This window comes from Protopterus annectens, chromosome 14.part0 (assembly GCF_019279795.1).
Source record: "Protopterus annectens isolate FY-2018-M chromosome 14.part0, PAN1.0, whole genome shotgun sequence".
Taxonomy (NCBI): Eukaryota; Metazoa; Chordata; order Ceratodontiformes; family Protopteridae; genus Protopterus; species Protopterus annectens.
In genome coordinates, this window is record NC_056748.1 from 438405835 (window position 1) to 438429222 (window position 23388).

General features: G+C 43.4%; 1 protein-coding gene across 2 annotated transcripts in view; it reads left to right on the plus strand.

The window, feature by feature from the left end:
• JAKMIP1 (janus kinase and microtubule interacting protein 1) overlaps window positions 1–23388 on the plus strand; it is a 2220219-nt gene that overhangs the window by 1775576 nt on the left and 421255 nt on the right. The gene's annotated exons all lie outside the window — the stretch shown is intronic.

Genomic DNA, 23388 nt, shown 5'->3' on the forward strand with positions numbered 1-23388 from the left:
GTGTTTTTTTTACTTTTACTAATATTTGTACATTGCTGCTGTCAGTACATTAATGTTTTTGTTATGTCTTTCGGCTTTAGCCAGTTAGGGGTCGCCACAGCGGAACTCCGGTCCGCTAATGATTGGCAGTCGATTTATTACGTGCCGAGTTGCCAGCCCTGATGCACAACCTTCAACGAAGGTACGCCCATTCACGCATGTCTCCACACAGAAGACGCTCTAGCAGAGAGTCAAACAGGACATCTTACTGTGAGGCGATAACGCTACCGCAGCACCACCACCGCAGTTCTGTCAGTACATTAATGAATCTTTTATTTTTTGTTGTAGGTCATGATATCTTATTGTTATGCTTAACTTTTATTCTCTGAAATCTGGTCAAAGGGGCCACAGTGGGCCACTGCATCAACCTGCAAAATAAATAAGTCATTGCGATAGAGCGTTAATGATGGTATCATTGTTAATGTTTTAACCTTTTGTTCTGTAAGCATCTTTTGTCCTTTTCTGCTAAGTCTCATGGTGCTACATTTACTGGCATTAAAGGTCCGGTAGTTTTTGCTATTGCATCAGGTATACATTTTTTTTGTTTTGTTTTTTTTTTAAGATTGTCTTGGAGAACTTCAGCGTCTTTTACTACAATGATTATGTTAACCAGTTTCCAGTCATGAGCATATTTGTTTATCAGCAGTCTGTTTTCGTCTTATGAAAACAGTAGTACAAAAAGAAGTGCCTCTGGTACAGAGCCATGCAAGATATCACTGGCAAGCCCCTTGTTGCAGTGGAAAAGTAGCTCCCATTCTGACTTGTGTCTTGTTGCTTAATAATGTGTTTTACTTGGTGAATTACAAACAGATTTGACAATTAATGCTTTTAGTTTTTAAATGTTCTCTTGTATGTGGTGAACTCACTACCAAAACCGAGATTAGTATGCAGTGTCAGCCCTTAATCAAGTACTGCTGTTAACCTTTTCAAAGAATACCATTGATTTCAAAAAGCAAGAGGTAGTCTTAACAAATCCATACTATTTCATATCTAACAGAAGTAGGTGCCATCTGTCATTCCAGATAGGCTCAATAATCACACTCCATTCTGATGGGTTTAAAATTGTGATCACTCTATCTCACAGGATTGGTACCAGTACAGCCTGTTACTCTAGGTCAGGGAAGCTTTACACACAAGAGTTTCTGGAACATGATTGGTAAGGTTTTATTTATTTTTTTGTGCAGGAAACCACAAAGTATGTTGTCTAGTTCCATGGAATTTGAGTTTTTAGTTTTACTCCTGGCAGCCGTTGTCTGTTATTTTGTAAGAGATGTCTGCTATTGTCTCTGTAACAGTTTTACTATTCCTTCACTTATTTTGGAGTTTGCACACAGGCTTTCTTAAGCACATTCGTTATATTCTGAATCTAGATGATCACTTCACTGTTTTATTGATTGCATGTTACTTCACTGTTTATTGATTGCATGTTATAGTCATAATTTGGCTCCCTATAGAACGATTGGGACTCTTAAGTGCTCTGACATATATGACCCAAAGTACAAGAGAAGAGCAAACGAGTAACTAATTTCACTCTTCTCATGTATGTTTATAGTCAAGCATGTTTACCTTTCTGGATTGTATTCAGACATGTCTGATCTTATATTATCTATACCTGTTTGCTGTGTTAACTTTTTTTGCATGTCCGATATGAAAATCAGTAGGAGGAGTGAATCATAGCTGCTGCTTCCTCCTTACACACTCACAACTTAATCACCTAGCCCTCACCCCCCAAACCCCCACTTCTCTTTTGCTTGACTGCCACACTTATATAAATAAGCCTGTAACATCCTTTTTTATCTTCTGCATTGCCAGTCCATGGATCTTATTTTCAGCAAGCACTGCCCTCAAATTTCAAACCCCTATCTGTTTAATATAAATCTTTTTGCATTCTTTCTCTGTTACTTTGGATCATTTTTCATTTTGGCACTGCACATGCCCATAGGTATTGCCTTCCACTGATGCATGGTGCTAGCAGTTAAGAGGCATCACAGAGCTGATGAAGTTGTTTTAAAAGTGCATGCAAAGTTGTAGTTGGAGTTGCAGGGATTTGAACAGAGCTGTTTAGGATTACCTGGCTGAGGAATTTGGATAATCCTTACCCAAATTTTTAGGGGAATTGAAGTGAAGGTTTTTGTTATGATTTTTTTCAGTTTCCTTTGGTAAAGTCTGAAAAGAATGATTTATTTATGACTGAGCTGGATGTCATTGTTAACTAAAACATGAGAATATCCTGACTTGTGATAGGTTAATTACAATGGGGTACAAAGAATAGTTGTGTAAAATCTTACCATAAGCATAGATGTCCTTCTCTTCCATGTTGCAGTATTCTAGTTGTGTAGATTTCCTGCCCTCAGGCGACTCATATGTCGGCTCCTATACAAAAGCTTCAGCTTTGCTGTTGCAGCGTGTGTGGGATGTCAGACGTAAGGCCATAAACCAGGGGCCTTAAATGTGATCCCTGCATGCACAGTCCTCAGAACTTGAAGGCCAGCAGGAGGAATGCCAGTAGGATCAGGTATAGGACCCTGGTGTCCTTCAGTAGCATAGATAGGTCCAGGTTTTAGCCGGGGATAAAGGAGAATGAAGAGGGGATAATGGTGGGTGGGAAGGAATACTGCAACATGAAGAGAAGGACATCTATGGTTATGGTAAGATTTTACACAACAATTCTGTCCTTCTCTTTCTATGTTGCAGTATTCTAGTTGTGGGAGAGTACCGCAGCTAAGATGGATGAGAGGGTGGCAGATGCTGATGAGGATTCTACAAAGCCTTGTAGGATTGCCCTGGCAAATCCTCCACATGCTCTGTAATGTTTGGTGAAAGTGTGGATACTGGACCTTGTGGCTGCTTCCATAATGGATGTCATGTCCAGACCTTTTATGAAAGCCTTGGAAGCGGCCACTGCCTTTGTGGAATGGGCCTTTACTCCCACTGGGTTTTTTTTCCCGTGGTGGCAGTAGCAGAGACAAATGGCTTTTCTGATCCAGCATGCAATGGTTTGTTTCGAGACTGCCTTGCCCAGGGCTCTAGGCTGGAAGGAAACAGAGTTGCTTAGATAGATTTCGTAATGGATTTGGTTTTGTCCAGGTAAAATCTTAGTTGCCTGTGCACATCCAGGGAGTGGAGTATCCTCTCCCCTTCAATAGTGGGGGAGAGAAAGAAAGTGGGTAGGTGGATAGATTGATTTAGAGACAAGTCATTGACCACCTTGGGCATAAAGGAGGAATTAGTTCTCAGGGTGACTCTGTCCTTGTGAAAGGTGGTGTATGGGGGGCAGGCCATTAAGGCTTGCAACTCTGAAACCCTTCTGGCTGAAGTGATAGCCACTAGAAGGACTGTTTTCCATGTACACATCTGTAGGGAAGATGTCCGAGCAGGTTTGAAAGGGTGTTGGGTAAGTTTTTCCAGGATGTAGTTAAGGTCCCAGGGCAGAGGGATAGGCTTCTTTGGTGGTCACATGTGTAACACCCCTTTAAGGAAGAGTTTTACGTCGAGCCTGGCTAGCAAGGGGGGATAAAGAGGCAAGCAAGCAGGCTGATACAGCAGAAAGGTGTACTTTCACTGAAGAATAGGAAAGTCCACTTTTTATCAGTTGACACACACAAGAAAGAACAAGGGGGGGTGTCAGCAATGCAAGGGTCCCTGCCCTTGTCTAGACACCACTTAGTAAATCTTTCCCATTTAGCTAGGTAAGATTTTCTGGTTGTAGGTTTCTTGGCCTCCCTCAGGACTGAAAGCACGTCCTCTGAGTAGTGGTGTCTGAAAGGGATCAAAAGTTCATCATCCACAGAGTCAGGGATAACATCTGCAAGTGTGGGTGGAGGAGAGTTCCTTTTTCTTGTGTCAGTAGGTCCACCTTGTAGGGTTACTTGTAGTAATTGCCCTTGGCTAGATTGTGAAGTAGGGGGAACCATTGCTGCCTTGGCCAGTAGGGAGTCGCTAACAAGATTTTCGGTTTATCCTTGATTTTCAGTTGGAATTTCTGAATCATTGGGAAGGTGAGGAAAGCATAAAGAAACTTCCCCTCCCAAGAGATGTTGAAAGCGCCTACTCTCCATGCTAGAGGGGAGTTGGTTTTTGAGCAGAAGGTCTGCAGCTGCCTGTTTTGGGGGGAGGCAAACAGGTCTATTTGTGGAGTACCCTACAAGTAGACTATTTCTAGGAAGACAGTCCTGTCCAGCATCCTTTCGTGCTGTGGAGAGGATGTCCTGCTTAGGAGATCTGCTTGCTTGTCCTGCGAGAGGATGTAGCTTGCCTGCAGGGACAAGTTATGTTAGGAGGTTAGGTCCCATATCAGCAGAGTAAGTCTGCACAGCTGATGAGCCTTTGTTCCTCCCTGTTTGTTGAGGTACCACATTACAGTAGTGTTGTCAGTCACTATCAGAAGCACCCATGGTACAAGTAGGGGAGGAGTAAAGGTCTTTAGAGCTAGGAAGACTGCTGTTATTTCCCTGACATTGATGTGTTTGGCTTGTAGAGAAGGGTGCCATTTTTCCTGAACCCTGTAGGATGCTGGTGTCGCACCCCAACCTGAATATGAGGCATCTGTATGCAATATTTAGGTTGGGGTGTGGGGTAGTAGTGGAAGTACCAGGTTTAATTGTACTTGCTGGATCCACCAGCTGATTTCTGTCTTTAGACAGGGAAGAAGGGGAATAACCTGTTCTAAGGGATGCAGGTGCTGGGACCAAATGTTTTTGAGGTACCACTGTAACTTTCACATGTGCATTCTGGCCAGTGGTAGCATGGGGATGGTTGCTGCCATTAAGCCTAGGAGATGGAGGAATTGCCTTGTCATCACCTTCCGGGAGTGTAGGATTTCCTTGAAGTGAGAAGTCAGGGATAGCACCTTGTCCTGTGGGAGAAAGGCCTTCATTTTGTCCATTCTGATTCTGCAAACTAGAAAAAGTTTGTCCTGGTCTGGGTTCAATGAGGACTTTGGCAGGTTGATGGTGAACTCTAGATTTTGCAGAAGGGACATGAAGTGCAGATGCTTTGAGAGGGTATCTTTTGACTCTACCAGTATTAGGATGTCGTCTAGATAGGGATAAATCTAGATTCCCTGAGTTCTGCAGAAGGCAATGGCTGGGGCTAGGCACTTTGTAAACACTCTGGGAGCAGTGGATAAACCAAAGGCCAAAGCAGTAAATTGGAAATGAGAGGAAGGCCCAGGGAAGTGCAGGAATCTTCTGTGGGAAGTCCTGATGGGTATGTGTGTAGACCTCTTTTAGGTCCAAGGTGGCCTTGGCTGGAATAAGAGGTAGCAGAGTGGGAAGTAACAGCATTTTGAAGGTGGGTACCTGTAGGATATGATTTAGAAAAGAGAGGTCTAAGATGAGTCTCCAGGGGCCATCTTTTTTAGGGACCAGGAAAAGATAGGAGTAGAATCCCTTTCCTTCCTGTCCTGAGGGGACAGGTTCTATGGTGCCTATCTTTAGCAGGTTTGACAAAACCTGTGGAAGGGAGATGCAGTTGGTGTTTTGGGGGAAATGGAATGCCTTTCCTGGGTGTTTTTTCCTTTCCAGGTTAGGAACTATCCATTTTGGATAATGGATAGTACCCATTGGTCCGTGGTGATGGTTTGCCAGAAGGGGAGCCATTGGAGAAGGTGTGCAGAAAATGGTAGGTGGGCAATGCAGCCACGCATTATTGGGCCCTCTGTCTTAAAAGATCGTCTGGGCTAAGAAGGTGGCGCAGTAGGTCTGGACGTGGTAGGTGGTCTTGCCCGTCTTCTAGATCTGGAAGAGGAAGCACCCGTCTGTGGAGGGTTACGCCTTACAAAAGTGGTTTTAGCAGGGTAATTTCTATAATACTTGGGAATGGGAGACACCAGCAGATATTTAATGTCATGCAGTTCTTTACTTTTTTCTTGCAGAATCTTGAAGAGATCTGCAGATTGTTTTCCAAAAAGGAAATTGTGATCCGGGGGATGGGGGTGGGGGCATCCAAGATCTTGGACTTAAAGTCTTCTGGGAGATTCTGAAGTCTCGGACAGGAGTATCTCCTCAGGACAGAAGCAGATGCTACATAGCGGGCAGATGCTTTTGTAGCATCATAGCTGCATCTAATGGAGTGCCTGGCTACTTGCTGAGCCAAGGACAGTTTGGAGGAGATGTCAGCCTTAATGGGGCTGTCAGGAATAGAACAAAAGAGTAAAAAGGTGAGCCAAATGATAAAGTAGAGTTTAGCAGCCAAATAATCCAAATAAAGAAGAAAAAGCAGGCTCCACAACGTTGTACAGATTTTTAATAAAAAAGTAACAAAGCTTTCACACCATAAGTTTTGCCTTCAGTGTTTGTAAAATTCATAGGGACAACAATAGTCGTATATATCAGATATTCATATCACATGACACAGCCAACACCTATCAAATAATATCAATTAAAGTATCAATTAAAAAATTCTAAAACTTTAAAGTAATACATAAAATTACAAGCATATAACATCACATAAGAAATTTTCTAACCTATAGGTTCATAGGTTGGTACTAGGCTATCGGCCCTAGGGCCTATACAAACCTAGCCATAACAATTCCCTGAATATTTCTTCCCACAATATTTACTTCCCTGGACCCCTGTCTAGCAGGGCGACTGACGTGATCTCCGTTGTGAATTTCCTATCTCCCATCCAATCGTCAAGGTTCCTTTTGAAGAGGGCCAAGGAGGCGCTCTACTTGACATGTATGGGCAGTCTATTCCAGAGTATGCGGAGTCTCTGGGTCAGAAACCTATCCCTCCAGCATGTTTTGTTCATTGTGATGACATGGTTTAGATCCCTGGAGCGTGTGGCTCTGAGGGATTGGGATTTCTTTAAGTGGAGCATGTCCAACAGCTCAGGGTTTTACATGGCCTTATATGTTAAGCAGTGATCGCCTCTGAGTAGACAATATGCCAGAGTATAGCCAGAGTTATTTTGGACGGTCAGCGTAGGGCACCTGCTTTAGGCTTGTGATTCTTTTAGTGAGGTATTTCTGCGGCCTTTCCAGCTGTTGCAGATGTCTTGTGAGGTACATACCAAACGAGGCTTTGTACTCTATAATGGGTCTAATGAAGGATGAGTACAGTGGCACAATGACCTCCTTTTTTCTGGATGAAAAGTCCTTAGTGATGAGGTGTGCCACACAGAAGGATTTCCTGACTGTTGTGGCAATGTGCTTATTGAAGGTGAGTCCACTGTCCACCTGTGTCCCTAAGTCTCTCCTCACACTTTCGATGTTTAGTGTACTGCCACCTATGTGGTAATTCATGGGTACATGTTTTTTCCCAAAGGGGATAACTATACATTTCTTGGCATTAAGCTTGAGCCCATGGCTCTGGCACCAAGCATCTGTTTCTGTAAGGCCCTTTTGTAGAATATCCACATCATTTGGCGATTCAATAATGGCTCCCAGTTTGCAGTCATGTGCGAACTTTGTTAGCCAGAGTCCCTTAGTGTTGGCCTGTACTTCAGAGAAGTAGATGCCAAACAAGAGCGGTCCCAGGATTGAACCCTGAGGTACTCCACTTGTCACTTGTCTGGAGCTGGATTTGGAGTCTGCTACTTGTACAGTCTGGGTTCTGTCAGTAAGCCAATTGGCAACCCATTGAGTGACGTAGGGATTTATGCCTAGCTTAGTAAGTTTATCTATAATTCCAGAGTGGGGGATGGTGATGAAGGCCTTGGCAAGGTCCAGAAGGCTGTGTGGACTACCTTACCCTCTTCTACAGCTCTGGAGACTGATTTGAAGAAGTCAGTCAGGTTCAGGAGACAAGATCGGCCCTTCACGAACGCAAACTGGGTGGGGTCCAGTGTTTGAAGGTTGCCGATGTCTTTGTAAGTTCCATGGTAATGTGTTCCATGCCCTTGCAGATCAGGCTATTCAGACTGATGGGATGGTAGTTCCTGGGATCCAAGGTGGATTCCCCCCTTGTGGAGTGGGATAACTGTAGCTGTGCGCCACTCAGTGGGCACGAAGCTTGAGGTGAGGCTATGATTAAACATGACACTTAGGTGAGGTGCCAATTCATTTTGTAGTTCATGTAGTACACAGCCCAGGATGTCATCTGGTCCCATGGATGCTGTATTCTTAGCTTTGGAGAGTGCAATTTCTACCTGTGTGGCCGTGATTACCAGAACGTGGCAATCTTTTGGTACTGAGATGGGTCCTTTAGGGGGTGAGAGGGGGGTGAAGTTGGCACTAAATCGATCTGCCAGGATATTGGCAATATCCTTGGGATCAGTATATTTAATGCCATTCTGTTGTAGCTGAGAGCATATCTGAGCATTGACATTGATTCTTGACATAACTATAGAATGCCTTGTGGTTGTCTTTGGAATCTTTGGCAATTTTATTTTCGTACCTAGCTTTGGAGGATTTTATGAGGGATCTCAGCTTCTTACTGAGGCTGGTAAGGGAGTTTTTTGCATCCTGGGATTTTCCTCTTTTCTGCAACAGTTTCTTTCTTCTGTTGTATAGTTTGTTTATGGCAGGGGACCACCAGATTGGCTTCATTTTTTTGGAAGAGAGTATCTTGGTTCTATTTGGGATGGCACGATTCATGCATGAGTGGATGTGCTCATACAGTGCCTTAGTGTAGGATTCAGCAGTCGAACTTTCAGTTTCCGTTTGCATGGGTGTCATGAAGTTTGTCACTTCAGACTTGAGTAGCATGAAGTTGGCTTTGGAGAAGTTTTTTTTACAGAGGTTTCCTTACTGGGGGGGTGGGATGTGGATGTCAAGGGTGATTTGCTTATGGTCTGACCTGACCAATGAGGGGGTGACCATAGGTGTGGAGCATCTATCTCCCATGTTGGTAATGACCAGGTCTAGGATATTGGAGCCCCTGGTGGGACAATGGATTAGTTGATCCAGGGCATTGGAATTTATGAATTCCAAGAACCGTTGGGAAAAGGTGTTGGTACCCGAGTAGTTTTCCCAGTTAATGGTAGGGTAGTTGAAATCACCCAGTATTAGGGTGCTTGGTTGTATCTTAATATTTTCCAGTATGTTTAGAAAGGTGTAGTGAGAATCTTGGGGCATGGTGGGTGATCTGTAGCAAGCTACAATTTGGATTGCAGTCTTACCTAGTGTTAGTTGCACCTGGAGAATTTCAGATGCATTATGTTGGGCAACTCCAAGGCAAGTACAAATATGACTCAAGTCATTGTCCATGCTGGTGAGAATGACCTGAGACGTACCTCCCTGGACTACATGAAAAGAGACATAGAGGAGCGCTCTGAGCATGTAGCCCAGGCCGGTATGACCCTGACCTTGAGTAGCATCTTACCCTCACCAAGAATGATGCCACAATATGAAGACAAGATGATCAATTTCAACAATTGGCTTAAGTATTGGTGTCATTCAAAGGGGATCCAATGCCTGTCAGCCTGGGATGACATGCTCGACAAGCCACGATGCTTCGCTAGGGATGGCTTGCACCTGTCACCCCTGGGCTTTCGGATATTGGCAAAGGCTCTTGCTACCCCCATAGTGCCTTTTTTAGGCAAGGCTCAAAAGACAAACCCACCTCCATAGGTATCACAAGGGATAAGAAACTAAAAGTAATGCTACTCAATGCCAGTAGTCTAAACCTCAAGATGCACGCACTCGAAACTCTCCTTAGCATGGAGAACATCGATATCTGTGCAGTAACAGAAACCTGGTTCAAGGCTCCTGAGAGCACCCCAGCACTACCAGGTTATACCTCATACCATGCTTTTCGGCCCCAAAACTTGGACCGAACTACAAAAGGAGGGGGGAGTATCAATATTCGTCAAAGATACCCACACCTCCAGGTTGATGGCACAGCACGAAGTATCAGAGACTATCCATGTGCAACTAACCGTGGGTAAAACTGCCTTCCAGTTTATAGCCTGCTACAGACCACCCTCCCAAACCCAGGAACGCCACTCTGCCTTCCTGAAAACACTGGAAAATATGAGGGTCTCTCCAAACACCATTATATTGGGCGACTTCAACTACCCAAACGTAGACTGGGAGCATTACTCTAGCTCCAACACCCTAGCCCAAAGGTTCCTAGAATTTATAAACTAAAATGCTAAGGAACAACTTGTTACCACTCCCACAAGAGGGGAAAACATACTGGACCTGATCATGACCAACATGGGGACTCTATGCTCCAGACCAGAAGTGTATCCCTCATTGATAAGATCAGACAATAAACTAATCTCACTGGATATTCACATCCCGACTCCACCCCCTGCCCTGAAAACTACAATGAAAAACTTCTCTAATGCAAATTTCACACTCCTCAAAACCGAGGTGGAATCCTTCAAAGCCCCCGTGCCTGTGGAAAATACGGCCCAGACCGCAGAATCCTTTATAAACGCATTCTATGAACACCTTCAGGAATGCATGGATCATGCAATCCCAAATAAAACCAAGTCCCAATCCTCCAAAGGCAGACGTCCTGTCTGGTGGACCCCAGACATAAACAAACTATACAATAGGAGGAGGGAAGCTACTACATCATAGAGCAAAATCCCAAAAAGGGAAGGCATCTCTGATCAGTATTAGCAAAAAACTACGGGCACTCATAAAATCGTCTAAGGCCAGCTTTGAGAGAAAAATTGCACAGGACACTAAGGATAATCACAAGGCTTTCTTTAGTTATGTTAGGAACCTGGATGGGAATTTCCAGATATGCTCAGAATTAGTCCAAAATGACAAAAAATACATCGAACCCACAGACATTGCCAACATCCTAGCTGACAGGTTCAGCCCAAACTTCTCCCCCCCCCCCCCACCAAAAGGGCAAATATCTATCCCAGCAGAGTTCTGCCCCCCTGACATCTCAGATGCTCAGGTAAGAGCTGCCCTCTCCAAAGCAATAAACACAGCATCAATGGGACCAGACGGTGTCCCGGGCTGCGTCCTACATGAACTCCAAGAAGAGCTAAACCCAAACATAAAACTACTGTTCAATCTCAGCCTTACTACAGGATAAGTACCCAAAGAGTGGCGTACAGCAACAGTGGTCCCTCTCCACAAAGGTGGTGCCTCAACAGATCCTGGAAACTATCGCCCCATAAGCCTGACTAGCTTGGTCTGCAAAGCTATGGAAAGGATCATCATGGACCTCATAAATAAAGATATTGGGGACCTACAGACACTGGATCCTACCCAGTTTGGCTTTGTTAAGGGCAGATCCTGCCTCTTAAACCTGGTTGATTTCTTTGAAACAGTCACTAAGTCTGTTGACGAGGGGAAGGTGGTCCACACAGCCTACCTGGACCTCGCAAAAGCCTTCGATACAATACCCCACTCGGGCATTATAGATAAGCTCACAAGCTTAAATATAATCCCCTATGTCACTAGATGGGTTGCAAACTGGCTCAAGGACAGAACCCATATGGTTAGAATTACTGGAGCCATGTCAGACTCCAAACCAGTTACAAGTGGCAGCCCACAAGGCTCAGTCCTGGGACCTCTCTTGTTCGGTATATATTTCTCGGAGGTACAGGCCAACACGGAAGGACTGTGGCTGACCAAGTTTGCAGATCACTGCAAACTGGGCGCCATAATCGACACTCCAGCCGACACAAGCATCCTCCAAAAGGGCCTCATAGAAACAGACAACTGGTGCCAGAGCCATAGCCTCAAGCTAAATGCCAAAAAGTGTATAGTCATCCCCTTTGGCAAAAACAAAGTGCCCACAAATTACCACATAGGTGGTAATCCATTAAGTACGGAAGAAGTAATTAGGGACCTGGGGACCCAAGTTGATAATCTCTCATTTGACAACCACGTGGCCAAAGTGGTTAGAAAACATTTTATATAGCCCACCTAATCATGAAGGGATTCACATCTAGATCAGGGGAGGTCATCGTGCCTCTTTACTCATCCCTCATCAGGCCCATAATTGAGTACAATGCCCCTTTTGGGATGTACCTTACCAGACACCTGCAGCAACTGGAAAGACCCCAAAAGTACCTCACCAAGAGGATCAAGGGGCTCAAACAGATGCCATATGCTGCCCGGTTAAAGAAACTCCAGCTCTATTCAGTGGCATACCGCCTGCTCAGAGGCGATCTGTGCCTGACGTATAAAGCCATGTCCAACCCGGAATTAATGGACATGCTGCACCTCAAAAAATCCAAATGCCATCGAGCTACGCGCTCGAGAGACTTGAACCTCAGCACTGAAATAAATAGGACATGCTGGAGGGACAGATTCATAACCCAGAGGCTCCCTTCACTCTGGAATAAAATCCCAGTCCAGGTTAGGCAGAGTCCCTCTTTGACTCTTTTCAAGAGGAATCTTGATGAGTGGATAGGAGATCGTAGGTTTACCCCGGGTATCACTTCTGTGTCACTGTTAGACAGAGGCACAGTATACTAACCTCGAAAAAGGGCATAGCAAAATTAATTTAAAATGGGTGGCGAAGGCCAAACACACTCTGGCTAGGCTTATAAATGCCCTAGGGCAGATAGCCTAGTATGAACCTAAACCTATGAACTAGCCTGGAAGTGTGAATATCCTTGGTGAATATGGACACTCCTCTGCCTTTAGCTTAAGAGTTGTAGTCTGGTATTGCAGGGGTGCTCTCTGGAGCCTTGAACCAGGTCTCAGTTACTGCAGAGATATTAGTGCACTTGTTGCTTACTTTTTAAAATTGGTTTTAGTGTCACCTGTTTATTTAAATCAGGAAAAAAAAAATCTGTTTGCAAGCGAATAATCCACTCGTATTCCTTAATATCCAGCCTGTTGATCAAATCACCACGTCTAATATTCGGTGATAAAATATCTATAACACGGAACAGGAACTGATGCGAATAATCAGTCTCCTATGTTCTATCTCGCAGCCTTCTTGCAGATTTTCCAACATAGACACAAGAACATTGTTGGCATGTGGCTAAGCAAATCACATATGTAGTATTACACGTAGCTGTACAATGAAGCACTTCTTACCACTAAAGGGCTGCACAAAATCAGTAGTTTCAGTTATGCTAGAACAACATGAGCAATTATAGCAGGGATAGGTACCCTTTTTATTGTAAATTATGCATCCTGTTCTGTTTAGGGCAGAATCTTTGTAGCATAGATGTTTTCTCAAATTATCACAGTTCCTATATGTAAAGGAGGGTTTATCTGGAAGCCATTTTTCATGGCCAGGTATCGCCTTCAAGATATGCCAGTTGGTGGTCTTGGTCTTCTTCTGGCTTTTCCCGGTTAGGGTTCACCACAGCGGAACTCCGGTCCGCTAATGATTGGCAGTAAATTTTTACGTGCTGGCTTGCCAGGCCTAACGCACAACCTTTTGCGAAGGAATGCCCATTCACGCATGTCGACACACAGAAGACGCTCTAACTGAGAATTGAATGTGCAAAGTCTAACTGTGAGGCGACAATGCTACCCCAGCACCGCAGTTTTTTTTAATAATCAGTTCAATAGAGTTATTTGCTCTACTATATGTCGTTAGATATCTCTAAAAGAATTTTTAGAATCAGGATAAGCCAAAACAGAACTACTCTCATTATAACTAGAGAAATAAGGTGTAGATCTTCCATCTCTCACTGACTTTATCTCATTTTAAATTTCATCTGAATCATTTTGTTTGTAACCCCTCATTAGGAACTCATCAGTCATAGCCTGCATTTGTCTACTGCATACATCAACCTTGGTATTTAACCTGCTTGCTCGTAGATATTGACTCCTTGGGATGCCCTTAAAGACATACTTAGCATGCATGCTACTCCTATGTAGATATTAATTCACATGCACATCTTTTTTGTGGATACAAGTATCTAACACATCTTCAGTTCTAAACAAAGTAATATCCATAAAATTAATCCTAGTCTCTGAATATTTAATTTCAAACTTCAGGAAATCATTGTCATTATTCAAATAGGTAAAGAAATTTTCAAGCTCCTCACTATTACCATGCCAGACCAAAAAAATATCATCCACAAAACGCTTAAAAAAACTAATCTTGGATACATATATATTATTCTGTCCAAATACATTCATCTCTTCCCATTTACTTAAAGTTAAATTAGCATAGGTGTTAGCTATTGCGATCCCCATCGCTATACCTAATATTTGTTGGTATATTTGCTTGTTAAAGGTAAACATATTATTCTGTAATACCAATTCTAGTAGCTGAGTGTGTCCCAAAGTACCTAGCTGAAAATTGGCCACATTCCTGGAGAATCTCCCTTATCCATTCTATCCCAAAATCGTTGGGAATAACAGTAAAAAGTGATTTGATATCTAAAGCTACCAATATTTTTTTTTTCTATATTACTATTATGCCAAGTATATAGCTGAGTAAGGAAGTCTCCAGTATCTTTAATATAGCTAGGAACCAACTTCAAAAATGTTAACACATTCTGTAAGTAAACAGATAAAGGCTCTGTGGCCCACCCATGCCCAGACACTAGAGGTCTCCTTGGTGGTTTAGTCATTGATTTATGTATTTTTGGTAGACCATATAAAGCTGGAATTGTAGGGCAAGGTACAGTGAAGAAATTGAACGTATCCATATCATTCATTAGTTGTAAGTCATACACAGACATATTAATTCTATTAATTTTTATTTTTTATTTTACATTTTACATTTGTTAACCGAGAGAGTCTGACTGGATACAAGTCCATTTTCAGCAGAGGCCCGGGGAGAAAAGCTCCAAGAGATAACATTTTATAGTTAACAGACAATACAGACAGTACATTAAATGCTAGTAAAAGGCAGGTTACACAAACGTTGGCGTAAGACAATTATATGAGTATTTTGAGACACAGTAGAGCAAAATGGAAGGGAGTACATTGGACAACATTCATGAGATGCAGTTCTTTCACCTCTATGGAAGCTGGAAGTACAGTTAGTGCTACAGTCTAAATCTAAGGCATTACGGTGAAGATTGGGTGAAGATAGATGAAGGCTGCCAGCCTAGCCAGATAGAATTGTGCAGATAATTCTATCATTTGTAAATGTGAATGTAGACACAGGCTTATTGTCTTAAATGTAAAGAAATATTGTTCATAGGTCGGTACTAGGCTATCTGCCCAAGGGCGTTTATAAGCGTAGTCAGAATGCGTCAGCTTTCACTGCCCCATTGATTAATTAACTGATCCTCTGTCAAGCAGAGCCAATGAAGTGATCCCAGGGGTGTATTTTCTGTTACCCATCCACTAGTCAAGGTTTCTCTTGAAGAGTGTTGGTGAAGGGCTCTGCCTACTGTAGTTTGGAATTTTGTTCCATAGCATGGGGAGTCTCTGAGACAGGAAACTATCCCTCCAGCATGTTCTATTTATTGTTGTGGCGAGGTTTAGCTCACTCGAGCGCGTGGCTCGCAGTGACTTGGATTTCTTTAGGTGGAGCATGTCCATCAGTTCTGAGTTGGACATGGCTTTGCAAGTCAGGCAGAGATCACCTCTGAGTAAGCGATATGCCACTGAGTACAGCCAGAGTTTTTTCAGTTGGGCTGCATAGGACATATGTTTGAGGCCAGTAATCCTCTTGGTGAGGTACTTTTGTGGTCTCTTCAGCTGTTGGAAGTGTCTTGTTAGGTCCATCCCAAATAGGGCATTGCACTCTATCATGGGTCTGATGAGTGATGAGTAGAGGGGGCACTATAACCTCTTTATTTCTAGATGCAAACCCTTTAGTAATTAGATGGGCTGCATAGAAGGATTTCCTAACTACTTTGGCAATATGATTGTCAAAGGAGAGGTTACTGTCTACCTGGGTCCCCAGATCTCTTATTACCTCTTCTGTATTAAGGGGGCTGCCACATATGTGGTAATTCATGGGTGTTTTGTTTTTCCCAAACGGGATGACTATGTATTTTTTGGCATTTAGCTTGAGGCCATGACTTTGACTCCAGGGGTCCGTCTCAGTAAGGCCCTTTTGGAGGATGCCCGTGTCAGCCGGAGAGTCAATTATGGCTCCCAGTTTGTAGTCATTGGAGAACTTGGTTAGCCATAGTGCTCCTGCATTTGCCTGTACTTCTGAGAAGTATATGCTGAACAGTAGTGGTCCCTGTACCAAGCCTTGCGGGACACCACTTGTGACTGGTTTAGAGTCGGACCCGGAGCCTACTATTCTTACCGTGCGAGTTCTGTCTGTAAGCCAGTTGGCAACCCATCTCATGACGTAGGGGTTTATGTTCAGGCTGGTGAGTTTTTCTGTAATACTCGAATGGGGAATGATGTTGAAAGCCTTGGTGAGGTCAAGGTAGGCTGTGTGAACAACCTTTCCCTCGTCTATGGCTTTGGTGACTGTCTCAAAGAAGTCAACCAGGTTTAGTAAGCATAATCTGCCCTTAACAAAGCCGAACTGGGTAGGGTCAAGTGTTTGGAGTTTCCCAATGTCTTTGTTAATGAGTTCCATGATGATGCGCTCCATAGCCTTACAGACCAGGCTAGTCAGGCTTTTGGGGCGATAGTTACCAGGGTCAATTGTGGCCCCTCCTTTGTGGAGTGGAATAACCGTTGCTGTGTGCCATTCTATGGGCACGTAGCCTGTGGAGAGGCTGAGGATGAACAGCGTGTTTAGGTGGGGGATTAGTTCGTACTGTAGTTCGTGCAATACGCAGCCTGGGACACCATCTGGCCCCATTGATGCTGTGATTTTGGCTTTTGAAAGGGCTATTTTCACCTGTGCGTCTGTGATTTCCGGGACATTACACTTTTCTGGTATTGTTGTGGGCCCATTTGGCGGTGGGGTTGGGGGGTGAAGTTTGCACTGAATCTATTTGCCAGGATGTTGGCAATATCAGTAGGTTCAATATATTTTGTGCTATTTTGCACTAGTTAAGTGCATGTCTCCGAGTTGCCACTTAGATTCTTAACGTAGCTAAAGAAGGCTTTGTGGTTATCTTTTGAATCCTTGGCTATTTTTCTTTTGAAGTTAGCCTTGGGTGATTTTATGAGGGACCTTAGTTTCTTACTGATACTGATCAGGGATGTCTTCCCTTCTTGGGATTTTACTCTTTTTCTGAACTAGTTTCTTCCTCCTGTTGTATAGCCTGTTTATGGCAGAGGTCCACCAGACTGGTTTCCTTCTCTTAGAGGAGTGAGTCTTGGTTTTGCTAGGGATGGCACGATCCATGCATCTTGTAGGTGCTCATAGAGTGCATTTGTAAAGGTTTCTGCATCTTGGACAGCATTATCCTTTAGCGTGGGGGCTGTGAAAATTACTGCCTCTGTCTTAAGTAAGGTGAAGTTAGCTTTAGAAAAGCTTTTTACTGTGGTTTCCTTAGTTGGGGTTGGTGGTGGGGAGTGGACATCCAGAGTGATTAGTTTATGGTCTGATCTAACCAGTGATGGGTTGACCTCTGGTGTGGAACACCTGTCGCCCATGTTTGTGAAGACCAGGTCCAATATGTTTTCACCTCTGGTAGGGGAGTTTACCAGATGATCCAGGGCGTTTGAGTTGATAAATTCCAGGAAGCGCTGGGCCTGGGAGTTTGTACTCGAGTAGTTTTCCCAGTCAATGGTAGAGTAATTGAAATCGCCCAATATTAGGGTGTTCGGTAGGACCTTCATGTTTTCCAGTGTCTCCAGAAAGGTGGAGTGGTGGTTCTGGGTCATAGAGGGTGATCTGTAGCAGGCCACAATTTGCTAAATTGCAGATTTGCCGATGTTAGTTGCACATGGATGATCTCAGAGGTATCATGCTGCGCCACTAACCTGGAGGTGTAGGTATCCTTGATGAATATGGATACACCCCCTCCTTTTGTGTTTCGGTCCGTGTTCTGTGGCCAAAACGTGTGGTATGAGTTGTAGCTCAGTAGTGCTGGGGTGCTCTCTGGAGCCTTATACCATGTTTCAGTTACTGCACAGATGTTGACGTTCTCCATACTGAGGAGTGCTTCGAGCATGTGCATTTTGAGATTTAAACTCCCGGCGTTGAGTAGCATAACCCTCAGTTTTTTGTTAATTGTGCTGTTTACGGAGGTGGGTTTGACTTTTGAGCCTTGCCTAAAAAAGGCACCATGGGGGCAGCAAGACCCTTGGCCAATATTCGAAAGCCTAGGGGTGACAGGTGCAAACAGTCTCTTGCTAAGCAATGTGGGTTGTCAAGCATGTCGTCCCAGGCTGACAGACACTGGACCCCCTTTGAATGACACCAGAAGCTTAGCCAATTGTTGAAATTGATCATTGTTTTTTATACTGAGGTATCATTCTTGGTGAGGGCAGGATGCTACTCAGGGTCATACCAGCCTGGGCTACATGATCAGAGAGCGCTTCCATGTCTCTTTTCATGTAGTCCAGGGAGGTACGTCTCCGGTCATTTACACCAACATGAACAATGACAGAGTAGTCATATTTGTACTTGTTCTGGAGTGACCTGAGTGCTTGTTCATAGGTTCATAGGTTGGTACTAGGCTATCAGCCCTAGGGCCTATACAAGCCTAGCCATAACAATTCCCTGGCTATTTCTTCCCACGCTATTTACTTCCCTGGACCCCTGTCTAGCAGGGCGACTGACGTGATCCCCGGGGTGAATTTCCTTTCTCCCATCCAATCGTCAAGGTTCCTTTTGAAGAGGACCAAAGAGGCACTCTGCTTGACATGTATGGGCAATCTATTCCAGAGTCTGGGGAGTCTCTGGGTCAGGAACCTATCCCTCCAGCATGTTTTGTTTATTGTGATGACAAGGTTTAGATCCCTGGAGCGTGTGGCTCTGAGGGATTGGGATTTCTTTAAGTGTAGCATGTCCAACAGCTCTGGGTTTGACATGGCCTTGTATGTTAAGCAAAGATCGTCTCTGAGTAGACGATGTGCTACAGAGTATAATTGGAGTTTTTTAAGGCGGTCAGCGTAGGGCATCTGCTTTAGGCCTGTGATTCTTTTAGTGAGGTATTTCTGTGGCCTTTCCAGTTGTTGCAGATGTCTTGAGAGGTACATACCAAACGGGGCATTGTATTCTATAATGGGTCTAATGAGGGATGAGTACAGTGGGACAATGACCTCCTTTTTTCTGGATGAAAAGCCCTTAGTGATGAGGTGTGCCACATAGAAGGATTTCCTGACTGTTGTGGCGATGTGGTTATCGAAGGTGAGACCACTGTCCACCTGTGTCCCTAAGTCTCTTATCAAACTTTCGGTGTTTAGTGTACTGCCTCCTACATGGTAATTCACGGATACATGTTTTTTCCCAAAGGGGATAACTATACATTTCTTGGCATTGAGCTTGAGCCCATGGCTCTGGCACCAAGCATCTGTTGCTGTAAGGCCCTTTTGTAGAGTATCCACATCATTTGGGGATTCAGTAATGGCTCCCAGTTTGCAGTCATCTGCAAACTTTGTTATCCAGAATCCCTTAGTGTTGGCCTGTACTTCAGAGAAGTAGATGCCAAACAAGAGCGGTCCCAGGACTGAACCCTGAGGTACTGCACTTGTCTGGAGCTCAATTTGGAGTCGGCTACTTTTACAGTGTGGGTTCTATCAGTAAGCCAGTTAGCAACCCATTGGGTGACGTAGGGATTAATGCCCAGCTTAGTAAGTTTATCTATGATTCCAGAGTGGGGGATGGTTGTCAAAGGCCTTGGCAAGGTCTAGATAGGCTGTGTGGACCACCTTACCCTTGTCCATGGCTCTGGAGACTGATTCGAAGAAGTGTTATGTGGCAGATTCTGGCTCCCAACAGGCAGCTAACAGTAACCTTCTGCTTGTCCAGTCTAGTGAGTGGGGCATCAGTGTGCCTGACTATGGAGTCATATATTACTAGTGTGTTAGGTATGTTATTTCGCCTTAAGGGCTGTGATTGTGTGGCACACTGATTTTGTGTTTTATGTGTTGTCTGGTTTGTGATGGGAGGTGCAGGTTGTTTGGGTGTCTGCTTTGGAGGTCTTTGATGCTTTTGCAGGTTTTTATTTAGAGCCTCCAAATATGATTTTGTGAATTTGTGTATTTTTTGCCAGTGATGGTTTAGTAGGTCTATGTGTGGCTGGAGGTGTGGTGCAAGTGTTAACCTTCTCCTATTGACTGTCTATTCCAGTGTTGGGTGGAGACAGCTTAGCCTCCAGTTTGACTGTATAATTGCATCTCTCGCATATGTTAGTGTTTGGTGGTAGGAGGAGAGGGTTGTCTGTGTACATGAGGCAGTTGTAACATTGCCTCGGGATACCCGGATTCACCAGCTGGACTGAGGAGCACACCTGAAATTGCCCTTTGGTCATGCCTGAATAGTAGGGTGAGCTGCTTAGTCGCTTGGTTGGTGAGGGGTGAATAAAGAGCCTTGCTCTGCTGGGTAAGCAAGTGTCAGGGTATATTACTGCTTGCTATTAGGTTTGAGCAAGTGCTGGGCTGTAGGATGCTTTTTGAGTGCTTAGGTTGAGAGTTAGACTAGTTTCAAGGGAAAAACTGAAGAAGAGACTTAGTGGGGCCTGGAATAATTTAACCCTAACTAACCGTCACTGTCCTGCGCACAAAACCATGCAAATGTTTTTATAGCAGGGAAATGAGAGATAGAAATTAACCCAAAATGGCCAGTAAACTACTAACTTCCGGGCTGGAAGCACACCTCCAGGGACAGATAGGCTGCTCAAAGCTCCCTTTTCACAGGTGAACAGAGAAACTTCCTTCTATCCAAGTAAGGTATGGGCAACTCAGAAACTTGTAACACAGCCCTGAAATCAGCACTAGCCTGAAATCTGGACTATACTAGCTTAGAAAGGCGGGAAACAATGATTTTTGTTTTGTTTTTTTGAAAAGATAAGGCAAAAACAGTAAAAAATACACTTAAAACAGCTTTAAACGACCAGAAAACACTATCACAGTTTAGTGTATAGCCTACAACAGTTAAACAAATCATTTAAACAAAAAAAGACTTTTTAAAAGTGCAGGCAGTCAAATAAGTACAATATGTGAAAAAAAACAAGCTTTTGAATCACAATAAACGCTGGAAAATCAGCGTTTAGGTGGAAAACAGTTAAGTACAGCAAGAACATACAGAAAACTGATACTTAATCACTCCAAAGTTTCTCTTCTAAGCTAGAAGGCTTGTATCAGTTTAAGGCTTTCTAGTGCTTCCCAGTAGGTTAGTTACAGGAAATATGGGAAACAAGTGCATATGTGGTCTTTTAAACCAGAAAGTTGAAAGAGATGGAAAAAAACTGCCCAAACGTCCAATAGCTACAATTTCTGGGCCAGGAACCACTCCCCTTGTGGTAGATAGGCTACCTAATGCTTACCACTTCCACTGATAAGCTAGAAGGCTACCCTCCAACACTGAAAGGCTTGGGGGCTCAGAAGCTTACATAGAGTCCTGGATACAGCAGATTAGTACCTGGACTAGACTAGTAACAGGAAAGGCAGGAAACAAGTTTAAATCAGAAGGTTGAAAGAGAGGAAAAGCTTCCCAAACGGCCAATAAACTATAATTTCTGGGCCAGAAACCACTCCATCCTGTGGTAGATAGGTTACCTAGTGCTTACCACTCCCACTGATGAGCTAGAAGGCTTCTCTCCAACACAGAAGGGCTTGGGGGACTCAGAAGCTTACCAACAGTCCTGGATACAGCAAATCTGTACTTGGACTACACTAATTATAGGAAAGGCGGGGACCAGACGCAAACACTGGCTTTTAAACCAGAAAGTAGAAAGAGATGGAAAAACTGCCCAAACGGCCAATGAACTACAATTTCTGGGACAAAACCCACTCTTCCCATGGTAGATAGGCAACCTAGTGCTTACCACTCCCACTGATAAGCTAGAAGGCTTCCCTCCAGCACAGAAAGGCTTGGGGGGGCTCAGAAGCTTACCAACAGTCCTGGGTACAGCAAGTCTGTATCTGGACTAGACTAGTTACAGGAAAGGCAGGAAACAAGCTTAGAATTTTTTTTTTTTTACAGAAAAGCAGCCAAAACAGCAGTAAATACAATTCAAATTGCAGTGCAGGCTACCACACTTGAGTGTGTAGCAATATTACGGCAAATACAGTTTAAATAAATACAATTAAATTAACAAATGACTAAAAAACAAGTGCAGAAGGCAGTAAATTAGAACGCTACTAACTAGCAGTAATAAGTGTAGAGTAAGAGCAACTGAACAGATAGCATGCAGAACAGCAACTAAGACAGTTACAGTAAGAGCAGCTGAATAAAATATGCATATATTTTATTTATTTATTTATTTTATTTTTTTTGTGAGGGAGGGAACAGAGCAGGATTAAGAGGCTACAGGGGTTGTCCTTCCCAAATGCTCTCTTTGTACACAGTAGGAGTGCCTGAAATCAGAGTATGATTTCACTGCAATCAGTTGAGTGAGCAAATGATGAGGAGTATCCAAATACAAATTTGCAAGAGGTGCAGGCAGTTTCAAAGCCATTAACATTAACACCAGAACAACAGGGAGGGTGGTTGGGGAACTAACTGTAGAGACACAGCCACAACTTTCAGTTGAGTTAATATTCAATGAGAAACACAAATAAATAAATTAAATGCAGAGCTATATGAAAAAGAGCAGATAAGTGTACTTAAATTCGCCTATACGTCCAGTTGATTTCAGGTAGATCTTAGCTGGAGCAAAGCTCAGATAGTAAGCAGAAATAACCCAAAATGTACACTTATATAAGGCAGGACAGGATATCAGTGATGAGGTTAAAATGCCCCCACTGCTATCAATGGTTACACAGAAATTCTAAGAGGTACTCTGTAAAGACACAGCCACAACATTTAGTTGAGTTAATAAATAAATTAAATGCAGAACTATATGAAGAAGTGCAGATAAAAGTGTACTTAAATTCACTTATGTCCAGTTGATTTCAGGTAGATCTTAGCCGGAGCAACTGAAAAAAATGTGACAACAGTGCACTATACTGAAAGAAAGTTAAGTCAAGCATTTCATGACTCTCTTTGATGATTACATTTCGGCTCCGGCTGGGCTAGATGAAGGCTTCCTGCCTATTGTTTTAAGGCTAAAGTTAATGACCAGAATTTGCATGCATAAATGTCCTTTATTGCTGTGGTTTCTGCCTAGTTGTAAAAGAATGTAAATGCAGTTTCTGACAGCCTGGGAACCCGAGGAAGGTGTAAAAGAATGATGTAATGTAAATCAGAACTGAAATTTCAATTTAAACAGAGAGAACCAGAGAGATATAAGCATTTTTGTCTTGACTATCCAACTCACAGAACTGTCTTGCTCATATGTAAGTTATTTTAGACTTGTGTTTCCCTTTAGAAATAGCTAGGAACTAGAAAGATTAGACTAAGTGTTTTTCTGTGATGTCAGAACTGTACTACTGATTTATTTTAAATATTTCTGTGATCTCTGAACTGTTGACTAGCACTGTGTAGTAGAAAGTATTGTCTTGCGGTTTTAATTATTTATTATTAAATATTTTAAAACCTTTCAGCTGTGGCTGTTTTGTGTAGAGATAATTTAAGCTCTAGAGCACATTGC